The following is a 24,777-nucleotide window of genomic DNA, read 5'->3' as shown; positions in this document are numbered from 1 at the left end:
TATATATATACACTGATCATACCAAACATTTGGAGAGAAATAAACGTCCTAATATGGACTAGGAACCTCTTCCTTTTCCCTCAGAAGAGCCTCAATTTGTTGGGGCATGAACTCTTCAAAGTGTCCAAAGCCTTCCACAGGGATGCTGGCACATGTTGACTCCAATGCTTCCCACACTGAGAAGCCTCCACTGCACCCAAAGGACATCGAGCCAACATGACATAATTGTGGGAAGGGATTTTCAGTGAGTTTCAGAAGAAAATAAATTGGTAAAACATTCAAATAAAATCATTTTTGGATAAAACTATACTAAATATAATCACAACACCAAATAATTGAATAAAACATATATTTTGCGTCCTCCTCTGGGTACATTGACTTCAATACAAAACCTAGGAGGCTCATGGTTCTCAAGGCTTCTATAGACTTAAACAGTAATTATGACAACTTCCGGAGGACATCCTCCAACCTATCAGAGCTCTTTCAGCATGAACCTTCTCCGCTGTGCAATGTGGTTTCCGAGCTGGTCATGGGTGCACCTCAACCCCGCTCAAGGTACGAAACGATATCATAACCGCCATCGAGAAGAGACAATACTGTGCAGCCGTATTCATGGGTTGGCACCCCCCATTGGGATGTGCCATGGCGAAGATCTTTGTGGGCTATACTCGGCCTTGTCTCAGGATGGTAAGTTGGTGGTTGAAGATATCCCTCTAGTGGTGTGGGGTTATATCCTGCCTGTTTGGCCCTGTCCGGGGGTATCATCGGATGGGGCCACAGTGTCTCCTGACCCCTCTTGTCTCAGCCTCCAGTATTTATGCTGCAGTAGTTTATGTGTCGGGGGGCTGGGGTCGTCTGTTATATCTGGAGTATTTCTCCTGTCTTATCCGGTGTCCTGTGTGAATTTAAGTATGCTCTCTCCAATTCTCTCTTTCTCTCTTTCTTTCTTTCTCTTTCTCGGAGGACCTGAGCCCTAGGACCATGCCTCAGGACTACCTGGCATGATGACTCCTTGCTGTCCCCAGTCCAGCTGGCCGTGCTGCTGCTCCAGTTTCAACTGTTCTTCCTGCGGCTATGGAACCCTGACCTGTTCACCGGAGGTGCTACCTATCCCAGACCTGCTGTTTTCAACTCTCTAGAGACAAACGTTTCTTAAACAGAAAAAAACGGGATAAACATACCTGAATTTGTCAAATAAAATCAAACTTTATATGTCAAATGCGCCGAATACAACAAGTGTAGACCTTACAGTGAATTGCTTACTTACAAGCCCTTAACTAACAGTACAGTTCAAGAAGAGTTAAGAAAATTAGCAAATGACCAAAAGTAAAAAATAATAAAAAGTAACACAATAAAATAACAATAACAAGGCTATATACAGGGGGTACTGGTACCGAGTCAATGTGCGGGGGTACAGGTTAGTCGAGGTAATTTGTACATGTAGGTAGGGGTGAAGTGACATTTCATAGATAATAAACAGCAACTAGCAGCTGTGTACAAAACAAATGGAGGTGGGGTCAATGTAAATAGTCCGGGTGGCCATTGATTAATTGTTCAGCAGTCTTATGGCTTGGGGGTAGAAGCTGTTAAGGAGCCTTTTGGTTCTAGACTTGGTGCTCCGGTACCGCTTGACGTGCGGGAGCAGAGAAAACAGTCTATGACTTGGGTGACTGACAATTTTTGGGTCTTTCTTTATATAGGTCCTGGATGGCAGGAAGCTTGGACCCAGTGATGTTCACTACCCTCTGTAGTGCATTACGGTCAGATGCCGAGCAGTTGCCATACCATGCGGTGATGCAACCGGTCAGGATGCTCTCGATGGTGCAGCTGTAGAACCTTTTGAGGATCTGGGGACCCATGCCAAATCTTTTCAGTCTCCCGAGGTGGAAAACTTGTTGTCGTGCCCTCTTCACGACTGTCTTGGTGTGTTTGGACCATGATAATTAGTTGGTGATGTCTTCACGACTGTCTGTCCATGTGTCACTGTCTGTCACCTAAAAAACGTATCTCGACCTGTGTGACCCTACATTCTAAACTTTCATTCATAGGCTAGGTTGTAGCAACCTCATGATGGGTATAGGGAAAATTCTAGTATCATGTAGTAGCCGAAACCTATTGCTGTTACATTGAACAGGGTGAACGGAATATGAATGACAGTCATCTAATATGCTGTAATAGAAATAAGGCCATGCTCATAAAAAAACAAATCGTTCTGCCTCATCTTAAACGGCACTGTTAGGATGGTGGACCACTCTTAGTACACATGGGAAACTGTTGAGCTGAAAAAACCCAGCAACTTTGCAGTTCTTGACACAAACCGGTGCACCTGGCACTTACTGCCATCCCCCGTTCAAAGACACTTCAATATTTTGTCTTCCCCATTCACCCTCTGAATGATACACATACACAATCCATGTCTCAGTTGTCTCAAGGCTTACAAATCCTTATTTAACTCATCTCCTCCCCTTCATCTACACTGATTGAAGTGGATTTAACTAGTGACATCAATAAGGGATCATAGCTTTAGCCTGTATTCACCTGGTCAGTTTATGTCATGGAAGGAGCAGGTGTTCTTAATGTTTTGTATAATCAGTGTATAGCACTACAGATAATCAAGTGCTATTTGAATGTGACGCATTTGCTCTATTGTTTACAGCGGGGTTGGGAAATTCCAGTCCTCGAGGGCCTGATTAGTGTCACAGTTTTGCCCCAGCCCCAGCTAACACACCTGACTCCAATAATCACCTAATCATGATCTTCAGAATGCAATTTGATTAATCAGCTGTGTTTGCTAGGGAGGGAGAAAAAGTGTGACACCAATCAGGCCCCCAAGGACTGGAGTTGCCCACCCCTGGTTTACAGGATGATTTGTATCTTAAAGAGCGTAGCTTTAAGGGAATAGTACCGTCACATCTAAATAAAAACGAATGTAAAAAATGAACAGAGCAAATGTGTATTAAAACACTAACCTAATCATATAAGTATTTATTCAACATTTACATATTCATATTGTAATGAAACAGTAGGGAGCAGGTCTCGAACCCTCGACCTTCTAGCCCGAGGTCCGGCGCGCTATCGACTGTGCCGCAAAAGCATGCTCGTGCCACAGGGTCGATTTCCGCAATTATAAACCCAGGGTCGCTATTATTATTACACTATTAAGCTTCTACGTCTGTATACAGGACGGTATTATTTGTAAGACGTAAGAGAAAATATATCAGCTTATTGTTAAATTATTATGACGTTCTTTCCAATACAAAAGTGTAGTAACTATTGTTTCCAAACTGCGTTACCCACTCCTGTCAGCAGAAGGTGATGGGAGTCTTTCAGGTGATGCTTCTTGCGTGACGTATAATCTAGTGGACGGGACAGGAGGCTTCTTCAACAGCGACAAAAGGCTTCTGGTTTAACCACGCGGTGCTTTGCTAGCAAACCTAAAACTCTTTAGACCATTCTTGTGTATATTACTCTTAGTGTTTCGAACATAATTCTGTTTACCTATCTACTGGTTCATTTATAAACGTAATTTGCTTGTTAAATTAGCAAATGTGTTACATTGATACTGCACTAGGTTAATTTCCCGGAGCATAAAAGCACAAATCTAGACGGAGAAAGAAACTCTGGTGAAAGGAGGCAAAGAAGCTTGAAGAATGAAAAAGGAGAAACAAGAGGATGATATTACAGTGAAAGAGGAATATGGGAAAGAGGTTGTCAAAGTGGAAAAAGAGGTAGAAGCTTTAAGAATCAAAAAGGAGGAAGATGCCGTAAAATTGAAAGAAGAGGAAGAACTTTTTCGAGTAAAAGAGGAGGATATCTCAATAAAAGAGGAGACTGAAGTTCCGATTACCACCAGTGAGTACTGTCTTAAAAACAGGGACACAAACTATGCAGTTGTTGAACTAATGTGTGGTTTTTAAGGGGCATTCTACTGAAGTTCTGCACTTTAATATGTTGTTCAGTACTGTAGGAGTTGTTTAAGGGGCAATCTGCCATTGGTACATATATTTTGTGCACTTAAATTTTATTTATTGAATTCTCTATGTGGTCTATATTAAAGTGCACTTATTCTAATATAACAGGCTTTTAAAATATAATATACAGTGCATAATTTCTACTTAAAATATCAAAGGGACGCAAAATGCACCCATTTTGTGGAACGGCCCTTTAACATTTGCATCACAGTGGTGGGAAAAGTACGCAATTGTCATACTTGAGTAAAAGTACAGATACCTGAATAGAAAATTACCCAAGTAAAAGTGAGTCACCTAGTAAAATACTTCCTGAGTAAAAGTCTAAAATATACTGAAGTATCAAAAGTAAAAGTATATAAATAATTTCAAATTCCTTATATTAAGCAAACCAGATGGTGTCATTTTCTAGTTTTTTAAATTTTTTACATTTACGGATAGCCAGGGACACACTCCAACTCTCAGACAATCTGCAATTGAAACGTGTGTTTAGTGAGTCTGCCAGATCAGAGGCAGTGATGATTACCAGGGATGTTCTCTTGATTAGTGCATGAATTGGACCATTATCCTGTCCAGCTAAGCCTTCAAAATGTAATGAGTACTTTTGGATGTCAGGGAAAATGTATGGAGTTAAAAGTACATCATTTTCTTTAGGAATATAGTGAAGTAAACGTCAAATTAGTCAAAAATAGTAAAGTACAGATTCCCTGAAAAACTACTTAAATCGCACTTTAAAGTATTTTTTACTTAAGTACTTTATACCACCGAAGAAAAAAAAAAGCATAATAAAGTGGCTAATTTAGGCCCTTTTTAGACATATATTCATGCCTCTTGTAACACTCTGTAATTGCAATAGAAGTTCATAAGTTTACTGTCTGTTTGATGTTCTCATTCACACAGGAGAGAGACATGACTATCGTGGATCCTCTGGGGAGCCTGAACAACATCCTGCTGACGAGGAAGAGAAGAGTCTCTCCAGATCAGAACACCAGATGGTACAGCTTGGTTTGGTCTAGTATACAGCTTGCTCTATCGGGGTCTGGGCTGGGTTTCTGTAAAGCACTTTATGTCAACAGTGACATAAGCATCCATAATTTTATGTGTCTGTCCCCTCTTTATGGTTACCAGGACAACGCTAGCCCTTCCACCCTCCCGGAGTCCCCGTGTCATGCCTCTCCCGGTAGCGCCTTACTGCTGGGTATGAAGAGGTTGTCTGTGCTGCTGGTGGACTGCAGGAAAACAACGGTCTGAGTGGAACTGTGAGAGGAGGAGGAGAGAAGAAAGGATCAGATTTGACACATCAAAGTAAGTGCTGTAGTTTAGTTTGAACAAATACAATAGATCTGCCCACTGGTATCTGTTACCAGGACAACCAGCAGAGTTGTGTTAGTTGACATGAAGATGGACTGGTATCTTTTACTAGTAGGGCTGTCACAGACTAATAAACATCTTGTTTGACTTCGTCACCTGTTCTTTCGACCAATCAATTGGTCACATTTTAAACGTGTATTTCTATATATACACTACCGTTGAAAAGTTTGGGGTCAATTAGAAATGTCCTTGTTTTTGAAAGAAAAGAAAAAAAATTGTCCAATAAAATAACATCAAATTGATCAGAAATACAGTGTAAACATTGTTCATGTTGTAAATGACTGTTGTAGCTGGAAATGGCAGATTGTTTTATGGAATATCTACATAGGCGTACAGAGGCCCATTTATCAGCAACCATCACTCCTGTGTTCCAATGGCACTTTGTGTTACCTAATACAAGTTTATAATTTTAAAAGGCTAATTGATCACTAGAAAACCCTTTTGCAATTATGTTAGCACAGCTGAAAACTGTTATGCTGATTAGAGAAGCAATAAAACTGGCCTTCTTTAGACCAGTTGAGTGTCTGGAGCATCAGCATTTGTGGGTTTGATTACAGGCTCAAAATGGATCAATTAGCCTTTTAAAATGATAAACTTGGATTATGTAACACAACGTGCCATTGGAACACAGGAGTGATGGTTGCTGATAATGGGCCTCTCTACGCCTATGTAGATAATCAGCCATTTCCAGCTACAATAGTCATTTTTAACATTAACAATGTCTACATTGTGTTTATGATCAAATTTATGTTATTTTAAATTGACAAAAAATAGCTTTTCTTTCAAAAACAAGGACATTTCTAAGTGACCCCGAACTCTTGAATGGTATTGTATATCCTCACACCATCCATGTTGTAAACAGCATTCTGCATGAATTCCGACTCAACTTCCAACAAAACAATTTTATGAAATCTAATTTTGTTAGAAGTCTAACATTGTTTAACATGGTCAAGTTCGGTTTCTGTGCAATCTTCAGACACTCTAGAAGGCAACCAAACTCGTTTCATCATTCTACATTATGTATTGGCTATACAACACCTGAATTAGCCCATGAAGGGTCTTGGTCCAATGACCACCTATCGTTTTGAAACCTAGCTAGATAGCCAATGAGCTGGGCTTTCCAGCAGTATGTGAACGCCGTTTGTAGGACAAACAGCCATCATGCTAGAGCTGTGCACAACAGAGTTCATTCTCTGGTGAAAGGAAACAGGACGCACTGTAGTTTACGTTTCACAGCAGTTCCTTCTCTTCTACAAACTTCTCAAATCTGAAAAAGTTAAACATGGCTACTAAGAGTGGAAAAGCTAAATCTCAGTCCAAGTATAAACATTTTGATTATATTATTGCAGACATTGACCAGGAGAGTGACACAGAAGGAATGGATGAGGACTCTGTGAGTGACCACAGTTATGATTCCAGCGCGGAAGAAATGTTTTTGGAAGGAAAAGATCCACTTTTAGACCAGTAAGTAAAAAAGGTTTTTGCTTCTCATGCTAATGCAGTTGTTTAAATGGTCGCATATTCATTTGATATTATATATATATATATTTATACACACAGTCGAAGTTTACATACACTTAGGTTGGAGTCATTATAACTCGTTTTTCAACCACTCCACAAATTTCTTGTTAACCTCACTAGGGTATGTGGGACGGTAGCGTCCCACCTCGTCAACAGCCCGTGAAACTGCCGCGCGCCAAATTCAAAACAGAAATCCCATAATTTAAATTCCTCAAACATACAAGTATTTCACACCATTTTAAAGATACACCTGTTGTAAATCCAGCCAAAGTGTCCGATTTCAAAAAGGTTTTACGACGAAAGCACACCAAACGATTGTTAGGTTAGAGCCAAGTCACAGAAAAATACAGCCATTTTTCCAGCCAAAGAGAGGAGTAACAAAAAGCAGAAAGAGGTAAAATGAATCACTAACCTTTGATGATCTTCATCAGATGACACTCATAGGACTTCATGTTACACAATACATGTATGTTTTGTTCGGTAAAGTTCATATTTATATCCAAAAATCTGAGTTTAGGCGGGACGCTACTGTATCACTTGGCCAAAAGCCAGAGAAAATGCAGAGCGCCAAATTCAAATGAATTACTATAAAAATTACTATAAAAATCTAACTTTCATTAAATCACACATGAAAGATACCAAATTAAAGCTACACTGGTTGTGAATCCAGCCAACATGTCAGAATTCAAATAGGCTTTTCGGCGATAGCAAACAATGCTATTATCTGAGGATAGCACCATTGTAAACAAAGAGAGAGAAGCATATTTCAACCCTGCAGGCGCGACACAAAACGCAGAAATAAAAATATAATTCATGCCTTACCTTTGACGAGCTTCTGTTGTTGGCACTCCAATATGTCCCATAAACATCACAAATGGTCCTTTTTTTCGATTAATTCCGTCGATATATATCCAAAATGTCCATTTATTTGGCGCGTTTGATCCAGAAAAACACCGGTTCCAATTTGTGAAACGTGACTACAAAATATCTCAAAAGTTACCTGTAAACTTTGGCAAAAAATGTCAAGCTACTTTTGTAATACACCTTTTGGTATTTCTTAACGTAAATAATCGATAAAATTGAAGACGGGATGATCTGTGTTCAATACAGGATTAAAACCAACTGTAGCTAGCTTTCTGGTCACGCGCTTCTAACAAACAGGACACTTCGAGTGACCCTCCTTCAAGATGGCCGTACTTCTTCATTACACAAGTGAATAACCTCAACCAATTTCTAAAAACTGTTGACATCCAGTGGAAGCGGTAGGAACTGCAAGAAGGTCCCTTAGAAATCTGGTTTCCCAATGAAACCTCATTGAAAAGAGAGTGACCTAAAAAACAAAATCTGAATGGTTTGTCCTCAGGGTTTCGCCTGCTAAATAAGTTCTGTTATACTTACAGACATGATTCAAACAGTTTTAGAAACTTCAGAGTGTTTTCTATCCAACTATATCATAATCATATATTATCTTCTGGGGATGAGTAGCATGCCGTTTAATTTGGGCATGCTTTTTATCCAAAATTCCGCCCCCTACCCAAGAGAAGTTAACTGCCTTGTTCAGGGGCAGAATGACATAATCTTTACCTTGTCAGCTCTGGGACTCGATCCACCAACCTCTGGGTTAGTGGCCCAACGCTCTAACCACTAGGTTACCTTATCGCCCCAAGGTTCCACATCATCAAACAACATGGTCTGTTTGGTGCTGTTCCATTCACTCCATTCCATTGTTATATAAATTGGAGGCTGTTGGAGGCTGTTGAGGGGAGGGCGGCCCACAACAATGGCCGGAATGGAGTAGAATGGAACAGCACCAAACAGACCATGTTGCTTGATACCATTCCACTCACTCCACCCCGGCCACCACTATGAGCCGTTCTCCCCTGACCAGCCTTATTCACCATTGATAAACACACACTTCCCCTGCCGTCATTATGTTCCCTCTACTCTATATAATAGATATCTGTTTAACTTCTTATGGCTGCAGGGGCAGTATTGAGTAGCTTGGATAAAAGGTGCCCATTTCAAACGGCCTTGTACTCAATTCTTGCTCGTAGAATATGCATATTATTATTACTATTGGATAGAAAACACTCAAGTTTCTAAAACCGTTTGAATTATATCTGTGAGTAAAACAGAACTCATTTTGCAGCAAACTTCCTGTCAGAAAGTGAAAAATCTGAACTCGAGGCTCTGTTCCAGGGCCTCCCTAATCGTTTGCTTGAATTCTATTAGTATACATGCACTTCATACGCCTTCCACTAGATGTCAATAGGCTGTGAGAGGTGAAATGGGGTCTCAAGCTCTTTTTATGGTCAAAAGAGACAGCTTGGAATGACTGGACCCCAATTTCCTCTGTTCAGGAAGACGAGGAAAGGACTTCCGCATTGGCTTCTGAAAAGCTTTTGTTATAGACGCCTAATATCTCCCGCTTTGATTTTATTTGATAAATGTGACAATATCATCGTAAAGTATGTTTTTTCAATATAGTTTAATCAGATTATTGAATTTTTTTCGGGAGTTTTGGCGTGTTCCGTTCTTTGCGTTTGTTGACGATGGAGAGCTTCGTGCCACTTGGCAAGTTTTGCTTGCTCATTCAAGAGGGAAAAATGACATTCTAAATCCAAACAACGATTGTTCTGGACAAAGGACCACTTGTACAACATTCTGATGGAAGATCAGCAAAAGTAGGACCCATTTATGATGTAATTTCCTATTTCTGTCAAATGTGTCGTTGTGTTTTCCGCTTTGATTTTGGGCGCTCTCTCGCAATAACGTAAGCTGGATGTCGAACTGAAGTTATTTTTAGAATTCTAACACGGCGATTGCATTAAGAACTAAGCTATCTTTAATTTGCTGTCCAACATGTATTTTTTAGTCAAGTTTATGAATAGTTATTTGATTAGATTAGGTGCCTCTCCAAGATTTCTCCGGGCATTTGTATTGCATTTTGCCTACGTATTCACATTGTATAACCACGATTTGTGCCGCTAAATATGCACATTTTCGAACAAACAATATATGTATTGTGTAATATGATGTTATAGGACTGTCATCTGATGAATTTTGAGAAGGTTAGTGAAAAAATTAATATATTTTGCTGGTTTATTCGTTATCGCTACTGTTGGCTTGAATCAATGCTGTTGTGTGGTTGGCTATTGTAGTAAGCTAATATAATGCTATATTGTGTTTTCGCTGTAAAACACTTAAAGAATCGGAAATATTGGCTGGATTCACAAGATGTTTGTCTTTCATTTGCTGTACACCATGTATTTTTCATAAATGTTTTATGATGAGTATTTAGGTATTTCAATTTGGTCTCTGTAATTGTTCTAGCTGCTTCGGTGCTATTTCCGATTGTAGCTGCAATGTAAAACTATGATTTATACCTCAAACATGCAAATTTTTCGAACAAAACATAGATTTATTGTATAACCTGTTATAAGACTGTCATCTGATGAAGTTGTTTCTTGGTTAGTTTGGTTGGTTCTTGGTTAGTTTGGTTGGTTTTGTGCAAGCTACCTGTGCTGTGAAAAATGTCTGTGCTTTTTTGTATTTGGTGGTGAGCTAACATAAATATACGTGGTGTTTTCGCTGTAAAACATTTAAAAAATCGGACATGTTGGCTGGATTCACAAGATGTGTATCTTTCATTTGCTGTATTGGACTTGTTAACCTCTAATTCCTCCCAATCCCGGATCCGGGAGCACCCCCATCAGTAAAAAAGCTGACTAGCATAGCCTAGCATAGCGTCACAAGTAAATACTAGCATCTAAATATCATTAAATCACAAGTCCAAGACACCAGATGAAAGATACACATCTTGTGAATCCAGCCATCATTTCTGATTTTTAAAATGTTTTACAGGGAAGACACAATATGTAAATCTATTAGCTAACCACGTTAGCAAAAGACACCACTTTTTTTACTCCACCACTTTTTTACTCCATCAGTAGCTATCACAAATTCGACCAAATAAAGATATAAATAGCCACTAACCAAGAAACAACTTCATCAGATGACAGTCTGATAACATATTTATTGTATAGCATATGTTTTGTTAGAAAAATGTGCATATTTCAGGTATAAATCATAGTTTACCATTGCAGCCACCATCACAACTCACCAAAGCGACTAGAATAACTACAGAGAGCAACGTGTATTACCTAATTACTCATCATAAAACATTTCTTAAAAATACACAGCGTACAGCAATTGAAAGACACAGATCTTGTGAATCCAGACAATATTTCAGATTTTCTAAGTGTTTTACAGCGAAAACACAATATAGCGTTATATTAGCTTACCACAATAGCAAACATCACAACAGCATTGATTCAAGCCAAACATAGCTTGAACGTATAAACCACCAAAATATATTAATTTTTTCACTAACCTTCTCAGAATTCTTCAGATGACAGTCCTATAACATCATATTACACAATGCATATAGAGTTTGTTCGAAAATGTGCATATTTAGCGGCACAAATCGTGGTTATACAATGTGGTTAGTGGCCAAAACTTCAAGCAATCTGTCCGGCGCCATCTTGGAGAGGCACCTATTCTAATCGAAAACTATTCATAAACTTAACTAAAAAATACAAGTTGGACAGCAAATGAAAGATAAATTAGTTCTTAATGCAATCGCTGGGTTACATTTTTAAAATTAACGTTACTTCAAGCATACAGCGTGCGCTAAAGCGAGACGCACCGAAATTCATGGCGGAATTATTATTTAACATTTGTCAACATAAGTACGAATTAACAGCATAAAGACTGCTTACTATTAGCTGAGCTTCCATCAGAATCTTGGGTAAGGTGTCCTTTCTCCAGAACAATCGTCTTTGGGTTGAAAGATGTCCTCTTCTCCTGTCGAAATAGCAGCTAACGATAGACACCCACTGGAGAGGTGTCCAACTCGTGAAAGCGCATGACAAAGAAATCCCAGAAAATCGCAATAAACTGCTATAAGTCGGTTTAAATTAACTACCTTATGATGTCTTTAACACCTATAACGAATAAAAACATAACCGGAGATATAGAACTACTAAAACGAAAGCGTTTGCAGGACGCCATTGTGATGTCTTCTTGCGCCAGGCGCACGGTTGAAAAGGAAGGTACTTCCGTTCCACGGTCTTATATAAGGTCCCAGATTGCGCAATCCACTCCATTCAAATTCTCCCCGCTTACTGACATCTAGAGGAAGACGTATGCAGTGCATGTAACCCCATAGCTTACATGGGGACTTATAAACTGACCCTAGAACAGGGACCTCGATTTCTGAAATCTCACTCCCTGAGAGGAAATGTGCTGCAGAATGAGTTCTGTTTCACTCAGAGAAATAATTCAAACGGTTTTAGAAACTAGAGAGTGTTTTCTATCCAATAGTAATAATAATATGCATATTTTACGAGCAAGAATTGAGTACGAGGCAGTTTAATTTGGGAACTCATTTTTACAAAGTCGAAATGGCGCCCCCATAGGCTCAAGAGGTTAACCTCTAACACCTCCCAAACCCGGATCCGGGAGCACCCCCATCAGTAGAAAAGCTACTAGCATAGCCTAGCATAGCGTCACAAGTAAATACTAGCATCTAAATATCATTAAATCACAAGTCCAAGACACCAGATGAAAGATACACATCTTGTGAATCCAGCCATCATTTCTGATTTTTAAAATGTTTTACAGGGAAGACACAATATGTAAATCTATTAGCTAACCACGTTAGCAAAAGACACCACTTTTTTTACTCCACCAGTTTTTTACTGCATAGGTAGCTATCACAAATTCGACCAAATAAAGATATAAATAGCCACTAACCAAGAAACAACTTCATCAGATGACAGTCTGATAACATATGTATTGTATAGCATATGTTTTGTTAGAAAAATGTGCATATTTCAGGTATAAATCATAGTTTACCATTGCAGCCACCATCACAAATCTCACCAAAGCGACTAGAATAACTAGAGAGAGCAACGTGTATTACCTAATTACTCATCATAAAACATTTCTTAAAAATACACAGCGTACAGCAATTGAAAGACACAGATCTTGTGAATCCAGCCAATATTTCAGATTTTCTAAGTGTTTTACAGCGAAAACACAATATAGCGTTATATTAGCATACCACAATAGCAAACATCACAACAGCATTGATTCAAGCCAAACATAGCGATTACGTATAAACCACCAAAAGATATACATTTTTTCACTAACCTTCTCAGAATTCTTCAGCTGACAGTCCTATAACATCATATTACACAATGCATATAGAGTTTGTTCGAAAATGTGCATATTTAGCGGCACAAATCGTGGTTATACAATGAGAAAAGTAGCAAAGCTGCCCAGAAAATGGCAGGAGAAATCTTTGAAGAGGCACCTATTCTAATCAGTAACTATTCCAAAACTTGACTAAAAAATACAGGTTGGACAGCAATTGAAAGACAAATTAGTTCTTAACTTCTACCACCTCAGAAACCCGGGTCCGGGAGCACCCCCCACCACCCCCACCAGTAAAAAAGCTGACTAGCATAGCTAGCATAGCGTCACAAGTAAATACTAGCATCTAAATATCATTAAATCACAAGTCCAAGACACCAGATGAAAGATGCACTTCTTGTGAATCCAGCCATCATTTCTGATTTTTAAAATGTTTTACAGGGAAGACACAATATGTAAATCTATTAGCTAACCACGTTAGCAAAAGACACCATTTTTCTTAGCCCACCATTTTTTCTCTCCACCAGTAGCTATCACCAATTCGACCAAATAAAGATATTGATAGCCACTAACCAAGAAAAAACTTCATCAGATGACAGTCTGATAACATATTTATTGTATAGCATAGGTTTTGTTAGAAAAATGTGCATATTTCAGGTATAAATCATAGTTTGCCATTGCAGCCACCATCACAAATCTCCCCAAAGCGACTAGAATTACTACAGAGAGCAACGTGTATTACCAATTTACTCATCATAAAACATTTCTTAAAAATACACAGCGCACAGCAATGGAAAGACACAGATCTTGTGAATTCAGACAATATTTCAGATTTTCTAAGTGTTTTACAGCGAAAACACAATAAATCGTTATATTAGCATACCACATGTGCAAACATTACCCCAGCATTGATTCAAGGCAAAGAGAGCGATAACGTTATCACCACCAAAATATATTAATTTTTTCACTAACCTTCTCAGAATTCTTCAGATGACACTCCTGTAACATCATATTACAACATACATATAGAGTTTGTTCGAAAATGTGCATATTTAGCCACAAAAATCGTGGTTATACAATGAGAATAGTAGCCAAACTGGCCAGAAAATGTAGGGCGCCATCTTGGAGAGTGATCTAGTCTAATCAATAAATAATCATAAACTTGACTAAAAAATATAGGGTGGACAGCAATTGAAAGACAAATTAGTTCTTAATGCAATCGCTGAATTACATTTTTAAAATTATCCTTACTGTGCAATACAGGGTGCGCCAAAGCGAAGCTACCCCCAAAAAAATGGCGGATAATGCATTTAACATTTTTCAACAGAACAACGATTTATCAGCATAAATAGTTCTTACTATTAGCTGAACTTCCATCAGAATCTTGGGCAAGGTGTCCTTTCTCCGGTCTAATCGTCTTTTGGTCGAAAGATGTCCTCTTGTCATGTCGAAATGGCCACTAACGTTCGGCATGTACAGGAAAAGTGTCCAACTCTTCAAAGTGCGTCACAAAGAAATGCCTGAAAATCGCAATAAACTGACAAATTGCTATAAGTCGGTTTAAATTAACTACCTTATGATGTCTTTAACACCTATAACGAGTAAAAACATGACCGGAGATATATTACTGGCTAAACCAAAGCTTGGAAGGAGGCCAGTCCGACGTCCATCGTGCGTCAAGCGCAGGGAAGAAAAGAAAGGTACTTCCGCCCTATGGTCTTTTATAAAGTCCCAGATTGCGCAATCGACTCCATTCAAATTGTCACCACTTACTGACATCTAGAGGAAGGCGTAGGCAGTGTTTGTAGCCCCATAGCATTCACAGGGACTTAAAAACTGACCTGGGAACAGAGGCCAAGATTTCTGAAATCTCACTCCCTGGCAGGAAAAGTGCTCTAGAATGAGTTCTGTTTCACTCAGAGACATAATTCCAACGGTTTTAGAAACTGGAGAGTGTTTTCTATCCAATAATAATAATAATATGCATATTGTACGAGCAAGAATTGAGCACTAGGCAGTTTAATTTGGAAACGTCAAGAAAAAATTTGTGCTAACAGCTCCCCCTATTGACAAAAGGTTAATGCAATCGCTGGGTTACATTTTTAAAATTAACGTTACTTCAAGCATACAGCGTGCGCTAAAGCGAGACGCACCGAAATTCATGGCGGAATTATTATTTGACATTTTTCAACAGAACAACGAATTATCAGCATAAATAGTTCTTACTTTTTGATGAACTCTCATCAGAATCTTGGGAAAGGTGTCCTTTGTCCAAAAGAATCGTTGCTAGGTTGGAGAACGTCCTCTTCCACGTTGCAATTAGCAGTAAACATTAGCATGAGAGAGAGAGATACCCAACACCCTAGAATGCCAGGAAATGAAATACCCGAAAATCGCAATATACTGACAAAAACTGATATAACTCGGTTTAAAATAACAACATTATGATGTCTTTAACACCTATATCGAATAGAAACAGAGCCGGATATATCTAAGAGCTAAAACAGGAGCTTCTAGCACGACATGCCAAGGTCCTTGCTGCGTCAGAGCGAAGAGTCAAAAGAGCGGACACCTCGTTTCCAAGCAATTTATAAACTTTCAGATCTGCCTAGAGACTCCATTTCAAGTCCCTCTATTCACTGACACCCAGGGGAAGGCGTATGCAGCATCTCAAGCAATAGAGGACAGGCAAATTAATAAACTGTTCTGGGAACAGCGAGCAGATTTCAGCATTTTCAAATCCTCATAGGAAAATTGCTCTAAGTCCAGTTCTGTTTCACTCACAGACATAATTCAAACGGTTTTAGAAACTAGAGAGTGTTTTCTATCCAATAGTACTAATAATATGCATATTGTACGAGCAAGAATTGAGTACGAGGCAGTTTAATTTGGGCACTATTTTTTCCAATGGGGAAACAGCGCCCCCATATTGACAAGAAGTTAATGTGTAATGTGTGAAAGTTAAATATTTCTAAAAAATATATTTTGAATTCCGCGCCCTGCACTTGAACGGGCTGTTGTCATAAGTGTACCGACACCGGCCTGCAGCCATAACAGGTTAAAAGTATTCTTACTGATTGTTTTTTCTTACACAGTGCCAGGGACTCGGATGAACAATGGGAACCCACAATATCAAGGTGTCCATCCCCCACTAATTCAGACGCTGAAGCTGGTTCATCCAGCCGGACCCCTGCTGTCTCCGGCTCCACACCTTCCCCCGCCCGGCCATCTAGAGGTGTGAAGAGGCCAGCCCAGAAGTGGAGGAGGACTAGTGCACCAGCGGTAACTACCACCGAGGCAGAGGACCGTTGGCACACTGTGCTAGAAGATGATGTGGAGCCACTTCCACCAACATTTAGACCGAAAAGGCAGCCAGGACCTCAGCTGGACATGACTGCAAAGTACAGCCCCCTTCATCTTTTCCAGATGTTTTTCTCCTTGTCAGTTCTTGATTCGCTGGTGTCTAACACCAACAAGTATGGGGCTGAGACACAAGCAGGCAAGACAGAGGCATGGAAGCCCATTTCCATCCAAGACCTGTACTGTTACATCTCACTGGTTATTTACATGGGGCTTGTGAAGTGTGAAAACCTCAAGGACTACTGGAGAACGTCAACACTCTACCAACTGCCTTTCCCCACCACTGTCATGTCTTCTAAAAGGTTTCTGACTATCTCGCAGGCGCTTCATATCAGTGACCCACAAGTTGATGAGGACAATGACAAGAAGAGAGGCACATCAAGCTTTGATAGGCTCTGCAAAATCAAACCTCTCTACCCCAGCATGGTTGATGCCTGTAAGACCCATTTTCAGCCCGACCAGAACCTGTCCATAGATGAGAGGATGGTATCCTCAAAGGCTAGAATTGGCCGCAAACAATATATGAGTAACAAGCCGACAAAATGGGGGTACAAACTGTTTGTTTTGGCCGATTCTGTGTGTGCCTACACTTGGAATTTTTTTGTTTACGAGGGGAAATCCATCTCAGACACTGGTAAAGGTCTTAGTTGTGATTCCGTTATGGAATTATTGGATTTTCAACTGCTGGGGAAGGGCTACAAACTGTTTGTGGACAACTTCTACACAAGCCCTACCCTGTTCACAGACCTGAGGAAGCTGGATGTGTGGGCTTGTGGCACCATTCGTCCCAACAGAGTGGGCTTTCCGAAAACCAAGGTGAATGACATGCCCAAGAGGGCTAATCGGGGTACCATGAGATGGATTCGCGAAGATGGCCTGCTCTTTGTGAAGTGGATGGATACCAGAGAGGTGTCCTTCAGTGGCGATCACGTCGTCAGGCGTGTGAAGGACGCTAATGGTGCATGGACCACAAAAAATGTTCCTATTCCTGCAGCTATAGAGGACTACAACAAGAGCATGGGAGGTGTGGACCTGTCAGACGCGCTGATAGGTTACTTCAATGTTCTCCACAAGACAATGAAATGGTACAAGTCATTGTTTTATCATTTCATCGACATTGCTGTGGTGAATGCCTTCATCCTCCAGAAGGAAATGGCTAAGAGCTGTGGACAGCCCCCCATGTCACAGCTAGCCTTCAGAGAGCTGCTCATCCGGGAGCTTGCTGACTACAGCAAGTCCAATGCAGCACCTTCTGTACCTTCTGCTCCTTCAACCAGTGGTGTTCACATGCCCAAATTCATAACTGCAGGCATGAATGTGCCTCGGGGCAAAAAGGGCTCAGTAGGGAGGCTTCGTTGTGCTCTTTGCCACAAGAAATCCCCCGTCACCTGCACCACTTGTTCGGTGACCCTCTGCTTCACACCAGAAAGAGACTGCTATGGGCCTTGGCATCAGCAGCACAATATTGTGTAGAGGGCTGAGGGTCTTCACAATATTGTACATTGAAAGTGTAAATAGTTACCCTTGTTACATTGCTTTTTTTTGGGGGGGGGGGGGGGGGTGTTAGAATACAATTTTTGTATTTTGTATATAGTTATTTGCATCTAAATGTATCACTGTACCAATTCGGCCAATAGGGTACATTTGGGCAACTTGTGTGGGACACCTGGGTGACTTCATGCTCAATGTCATGTAGCTCGCTCATTCCTGAAGGAATCTGTCTGAAACTTTGCTCAAATACTGTTGCCCTCTTATGTTCTTCTTCGAAATTATCCCAGCATCATATCTGAATGTTTGGCTGTTCTTGTTCATTTGAAAGATGCAACAACAATAAAAAGAAATAAACATGTTTATTTCCTTGTATTTTCTTCTACCAGATCTATTGTGTTATATTATCCTACTTTCAATCCACATTTACACAAACTTCAGTGTTTCCTTTCAAATGATACCAAGAATATGCATGTCCTTGCTTCTGGGACTGAGCTACAGGCAGTTAGATTAGGCTATGTCTTCAGGTGGAAATTGAGAAAAGGGGGAGCTATCCCAAGACAAGAGAACCTGCTATTGAAAAGCAGAAAGTTTCACTGGAACTTTGTCAATATTATAATTACAAACCAGCATGAAGTTAAGGCCACCAAGTAGAGAAGACATGATGAGGAATAAAATTCCACATAGAAGTGGGTCTTCTTAGGAATTGTTTTATCCAATTGATCTTAAGTATTATTTAAGGTAGTAAAGTCCAGACAATTCTGCCCACCATATTCATAAGTGTTCATTACAACAGTTTTAGTAAAACACCACATTTTCTTACCTTACAAAAATAAATTGAACTGTATTTTAAGACAATTAAATACTCTACACACACTTAATATTCTAACAGATTTGTTAGTAATGTGATATTGTACCCCCTAGCCCAATTGTCCTTTGTATATTATTTATAGATACTTGTGTTCCCACATGTACTTCCTGTATTGATTTGTTGTTAATAAAATAAAATAAAAATTAAGGTAAAAAAGAATCATCTGCTTGAGTTGAGGAACAATTTTAGGGATTTCTCACAAAGTTTATAGATTAATTAACCAAACCGTTGCTGAGATAATGGATGTTTAAACTTCCATGGAGAAAAGAGGCATTGCTGAAACTCACTCATATGCTTGCAGTGTAAAAAAAGTGGGGTGAATGTGATTCATACCCGAATACCCCAACCAAGGAGCAACTTCCAAAGCAGCTGAGAAGTGAACCATCACTGAGCCAGTTACAGGACATCGTCCGCATCCTCACGGCTAAAATCAAAGAGAGCACAGATGACATCATGGATTTGGTGAAAAAGAACATTATCAGCATCGCTAACCTGAAGAAAGGGATTGATTTCAATGCTGAGGAAGTATAAACTCTGAAGCAGCAGAACGCAACATTGAAAATTCAGGTTGCAAAGCAGGAGAGGAAACTCCCTGAAATGGAGTCAAAGGTAAACGAGAATGACCGGTATGGTCGGAGATGGAATCTTCTAATTTATGGAATAGCAGAAAAATCTGACGAGAACATCAAAGCAAGAGTGAAGGACATTTGCAGGGCAATAGTCCCGGAGGAGGAGCGAAATGTTGTTGCAGGTTCTCTGGATGTAGTGCAGCGTCTGGGTAGGCTGAGAGATGGGGACAACAACCAGCCACCACGACCAGTGAACATGAGATTCATCTCCAGGACAGCGAGGGATATGACATGGAAAATGACTATTTAAAGAACAACAACCTGAGGTTCAAGGAGGATCTGACAGCATTTGACAAATAAGCTCTGAATCGTCTGTGGCTTATGATTGAGAGAGCAAGGCAGGAGGGGAAAAGTGCATAGTTTGCAGGACTGAGTTTTATTTGCATCTGATAAAACTTTATATTTCTTGAGGAAAGAGCCTTGTTTGTGTGAGTCAAGCTTTCTTTTAGATATATTTTATTTATCGCAGGGAAAATTCACACTGACACTTAATGTTAGCTTGAAGGCTATTCGTTTTACTAATCTATGGCACAATGTTTTGCAATTGTATAAAACTATATATATATATATATATATATATAATTTAGGTCAACAATATATATAATATATATATAATTTAGGTCAACCACTTGCAAAGGACTGTTTTTATTTGCAACTAGTAAAAACTTGTATTTTTGTGAGAACCCGCCTCATGTGAACGTGATTGTAAATGTCAATTTTAGTTTTTTCTATTAATGCCAGGGGAATCCGTAATATGTTGAAAAGGAAATCGTTATTTTTGTATTGTAAGGGTAAGAGTGACGACTTTTATTTCATTCAAGAAACTCATGCCTGTTCCACAGATACTGCTTTTTGAAGTGTCAATGGGGGAATGATATTTGGTTTTCATTTGGTACTAATCGCTCAGCAGGTGTCGCTATTTTAAAAGGCAACTCTAAGGGTCATATATTGAGTCATGAAGCAGATAATACAGGGAGATGGATTATACTGTTGGTAGATGTCAACCACATTCAATTCATTGTTGTAAATACTTATGCTTCCAATAGCAAGTCAAGTAACTGTATTTTATTTAGAGACATTGAGAGGAAAATAAGTCAAATGATGTCTACATTTCCATTGGCCAAAGTAATATGGGGTGGAGATGTTAACACAGTATTATTACATGATAATCTAGATAGATGGCCTCCTAAGGATAGCAATTCTGTTTGTGAGATAAGGAATATATGTATATGGTTGGGTGTTCTAGATATTTGGAGACATAAGAACCCAGATAAGATTATGTTTACATGGAGTACCAAAAATGTATCTATACAATCCCATATTGATTTCTGGCTGATATCTGAAGATATGGCTGACAAGGTTGATACAGTCTCGATTGAACCATCAATTTTAACAGACCACAAAGGGATCTCAATAAAGAGAAATATGCATGGTTTGTCAACAAAAAAAAGTTGTTATGGTTACTGAAAAATGTATGACTTTACTTGAGAATTAAGTATTTAAGAAGGAAGTAGCAGGAATTATTGATAAATACTGGAATTGTGCCTGTGTTATGAATACGTTAGGAAGTTACTGGGAGCTAATGAAATTTGATATAAGGCTTTTGGCTATTTTAATGGGGAAAGAAATTGCTCGTGCCAAGAGAGTGAACGAATATGACATCATAAAGGGAATAATGGATTATACTAAAAAACCTGAAATAACTAATCAGGAATTACTGGAGCTATCATCATTGCAAATGCAGTTAGACTGTATCTACGAGGAAAAGGCCCGGGGAGCGTTTGTAAGATCAAGAAGAAAATGGATGGAAGAGGGAGAGAAAAATACAAAATATTTCTTTAATTGAAAAAGGGCAGGCAAAAAGACTTCCATATGTAAATTAATGATTAATAATACTCCCAATGAAAATCCAAAAGAAATCTCTCAGCATGTTGCCCAGTTTAATCAGAATCTGTATACATCAGCCCAGTCAACTTCCAATATGGATCTTTTCTAGGACAATGTAGCAAACATTGCTAAGAAGATAGATCATGATTTCAGGGATTTTTGTGATGAGTTATCTGAAATTGAGATAAAAGACTGTATTAAAAGCCTTAAGGACAGTAGGTCACCTTATCATCCTTGATAAGTAATAACATCAGGTTGATCTTAGACTATAATGACCTCCTCCTTGATAATAGCTTTCTTATGTTTGTTGATTTTTATAAAGCTTTTGACACTGTAGAACGTGAGTTTATGTTCAAAGCAATACGTTTTTGGGGGGTTTGGTGACTTTTTTTGAAAGCAGTCCAAACTTTATATAGTGGTTGTACTAGCTCTGTAAAATTAGCTCACAGGACATCCCAAAGATTTGATATTGGCCGTGGCATTAGGCAGGGCTGCCCAATTAGTCCATTTTTATTGGTTACTCAAATTATGCCTCTTCATATCAAGAAAGGGAATTTTCAAGGTGTTTCAGCACTTGGCAATGAATTTAAACTGTCAACTGGCTGACGATACCATATACCATATAACGATACCATATATATTTCTAAGAGACAGGAATGAGTTTTCTAAAGCAGTTTCCTGTATTGAAGACTTTTCCTTCGTTTCAGGTTTGAACATTAATACCAATAAGTCAGTCTTATTTCCACTGAAGGATTGTGTTTTACAGGAAGTATATGGTATCCCAATGAAAGATACGGTTACTTATCTTGGAATTGTTATATGCAAGGATGAAAAACAAAGGAGTGAATTAAACTTTAACTCCATTATTGAGAAAACAAAGAAGATATTGAACCTCTGGTTGATGAGAGATATTTCCTTATATGGTTGGGTTTTATTGCCCAAAGCTGAAGGGTTATCCAGATCGGTTTATGTCTCGTTATCACTTGAATTATCCCCTAAAATTGTAAAGGACTTCGATAAGATTCTTTATAATTTTATTTGGGGGAACAAGCCTCACTATCTACGGAAAGATATTCTCACTAATACCCAAGAACAAGGAGGTCTTGAGGTTTTAGATTTCAATACTCTAAATAATACTTTTAAAATAAATTGGAATCTGAAATATATTAAGAACCAGAACAGTATTTGGAATGTCTTCCATAAGTATTTATTTGACTCTGTTAGTGGTTTAGAATTTTTGCTTCGATGTAATTTTGATGTTGATAAAATCCCAGTAAAATTGGCCAAATTCCATAAGCAGGCAATTTTAGCTTGGATGTTAGAGTACAAACACAATTTTTCCCCTCACAGATACTTTCTACAGAACAACTAAGATATACGATTTAAAAATAAGTCTCTTTTTTTCGTAACTGGTTTGAGAATAGAATTATTATGGTTGGTCAGTTACTGAATGAGGATGGATATCTACTCTCATATGGGGAATTTCTTGATAAGTTTAAAAATCCAATAACCTTGAAAGAATATCTAATTGTTTTTGATGTGAATCCAAGGGGGGTTGTATCTCTTTTAAATTCCTCGGTGGTTGATGTAAGTAACATAGATTTACATTAAAATATATTAATTGGCAATATTAACATCAAAGATAAATGTAGTAATAAATAGAATAGGAATAATGTTTGTGACACTACAATTCCCTCAGCAAGATTATTTTAGTCTAATATCTATGGTGATATACAATGGGGGAAAGCATGGAAAATTGCTAACAAATATTGTATCAGTAACAAGGTAAAGGAAGTCTAATTTAAAATGTTACATAGAATTTATCCTGTGAAACATGTTTTGAAAAGATTCAAGCTGAATAGTGACTTTACACGTGATTTCTGTGGAATGGAGAAGGAGACCATTTAACATTTGTTTCTGCCTGTATTTATAGTAGAATTGTTTTGGATTGACATACAGAACTTTGTTACAAAAAAATAGGACTGGTTGTACTATGTAATGATTTATTCCAGAAAGTCTGACTTTGATAAAGATGTATATTTAATTCAACTGCTAATAATATTTGGTAAATTTGATATTCACAAATGCAAATTGTACTACTTTAACTAAAATGAAAAACAAAAAGGCAATTAAAACTTGTATTATTAATGAATATGATTCGTTTGTTTAGGATTCCTGGCAATGTAAATAGTTTGTATGTATGCTTGTTTGAATGTGACTATTCCTCTTTTGTTTGTTGATATTTGTTAATAAAAAATATATATATATACAATTTAAAAAAAGGATAATCTGCTGACTAGTTTGGGTGACGCAGTTTGGGAAAAAGTTAATTACATTGTTTATTCTTGCTAACAACTTAATACAAAGTATTTTCAAAGTAACCAGATCTGTGTTTACTGCCCCACAGGAGGCATTTTGCCATGCTGTCATTGTAAATAAGAATTTTTTCCGAGGCTGCTGTTCATGCTGGGAATGTTGATTGGCAATTCAGTTTGGTAAACTAAGAAAACTATCATTTCTATAGTAGATTTTGATCACACAATAAACATTGGACATACTCAGAAGTAAATACCACACCTTTTAATTCCATGTCATTTATTTCACTACTTTCACAGGATGTTCTGCTACACTGCCTACAGGAAGTTCTGCTACACTGCCCACAGGATGTTCTGCTACACTGCCCACAGGAAGTTATGCTACACTGCCCACAGGATGTTCTGCTACACTGCCCACAGGAAGTTATGCTACACTGCCCACAGGAAGTTATGCTACACTGCCTACAGGATGTTCTGCTACACTGCCCACAGGAAGTTATGCTACACTGCCCACAGGATGTTCTGCTACACTGCCCACAGGATGTTCTGCTACACTGCCTACAGGAAGTTATGCTACACTGCCTGCAGGAAGTTCTGCTACACTGCCTACAGGAAGTTATGCTACACTGCCCACAAGAAGTTATGCTACACTGCCTACAGGAAGTTATGCTACACTGCCCACAGGATGTTCTGCTACACTGCCTACAGGAAATTCTGCTACACTGCCTACAGGAAGTTATGCTACACTGCCTACAGGAAGTTATGCTATACTATCTACAGGAAGTTATGCTACACTGCCCACAGGAAGTTCTGCTACACTGCCTACAGGAAGTTATGCTACACTGCCTACAGGAAGCTATGCTATACTATCTACAGGAAGTTCTGCTACACTGCCCACAGGATGTTCTGCTACACTGCCTACAGGAAGTTATGCTATACTATCTACAGGAAGTTATGCTACACTGCCTACAGGAAGTTATGCTACACTGCCTACAGGAAGTTATGCTACACTGCCTACAGGATGTTCTGCTACACTGCCTACAGGAAGTTATGCTACACTGCCTACAGGAAGTTATGCTACACTGCCTACAGGATGTTCTGCTACACTGCCTACAGGAAGTTATGCTACACTGCCTACAGGAAGTTAT

The sequence above is a fragment of the Salvelinus namaycush genome, unplaced genomic scaffold (genome assembly GCF_016432855.1).
Source record: "Salvelinus namaycush isolate Seneca unplaced genomic scaffold, SaNama_1.0 Scaffold3, whole genome shotgun sequence".
Lineage (NCBI taxonomy): Eukaryota > Metazoa > Chordata > Actinopteri > Salmoniformes > Salmonidae > Salvelinus > Salvelinus namaycush.
The sequence above is the reverse complement of the archived record's forward strand: the minus strand, read 5'-3'. Positions refer to the sequence as shown.